The sequence below is a fragment of the Neodiprion fabricii genome, chromosome 4, assembly GCF_021155785.1.
Source record: "Neodiprion fabricii isolate iyNeoFabr1 chromosome 4, iyNeoFabr1.1, whole genome shotgun sequence".
NCBI classification, from domain to species: Eukaryota; Metazoa; Arthropoda; class Insecta; order Hymenoptera; family Diprionidae; genus Neodiprion; species Neodiprion fabricii.
Window position 1 is genome coordinate 21,488,324 of NC_060242.1, and position 1,057 is coordinate 21,489,380.

The window sequence follows — 1,057 nt, forward strand, 5'->3', positions numbered from 1 at the left end:
TGAAACAACTGGAAAACAACGATATACGTAACTTATGATATACCATGTATTATATCACCAGGCATTACATCGTCGTAGTGAAATTTTATTCGTTCTTATAACTTATTTTTATATTTCATATATATGTACATACAATGCACCCGTACATACATGTGTCTATACATATAGCATATAACGGAGATTCGTTGGGGCAATTTTTTTTTTTTTTTTTGGTACAGAGCAAACACAAGTATATAATAATAATATATTTAATAAACATACCGCTGCCTCATTGTTATTGTATATTAATATTATATGTATAATAATATTGAATTAAATCACCAGCGTACTTCGTCATTCTTTCGACTTACGTGACAGGTACATAGGTGTATAATTGTATATATATACAGAGTGATTGTCTAACGGCCGAATGGTCCATCATCTGCTGCAATGTAACGCGCATGCGCTATAATCCGAGAACAGTTGTTTGCCAGGGCGACCAACCGTCATGAACGTAAACTCAGAAATTTTAACAGTTGCCGCTGGCAGTTGTGCTCAACACAGACAGCTGGCAACATTTTTAAGGCTGTCATCTGAATTTGTCACGATTGGTCACCCTGGCAAATAACTACTCTTGAATCTTATCGCATGCGTATTTCATTATAGCAGATAACTGACCATCCGGCCGTCACATAATCACTTGAGTATACATTGTATATTCATTAATGGGATCTCAGTGATTCGCTATCTTTTTTGGAATTGAAACTGAAACGAGTTGTCTTTGTGTAGAAATTTTACGTGTTGTGATCAACGTATCATTTGTATCTGTTATCACTTACGTCTCTAGTCATTAGCACATGAAATTTGATTAGAAAGAAAACTCGTTCCCGCTTTGATGCAAGAAAGATATCACTGTGAGCCACTGGGAACATATTAATGAACATTACTCTACATACAGGTTATAATTTAATCATGATACGTTATTTGCACAGCCTTGATTCGCTTAGTCATGGTAACGAATCTCAAATAAGATTAAATTTCCGTTTCTATAACTACTGTCATCCCATTCCATTTTTTC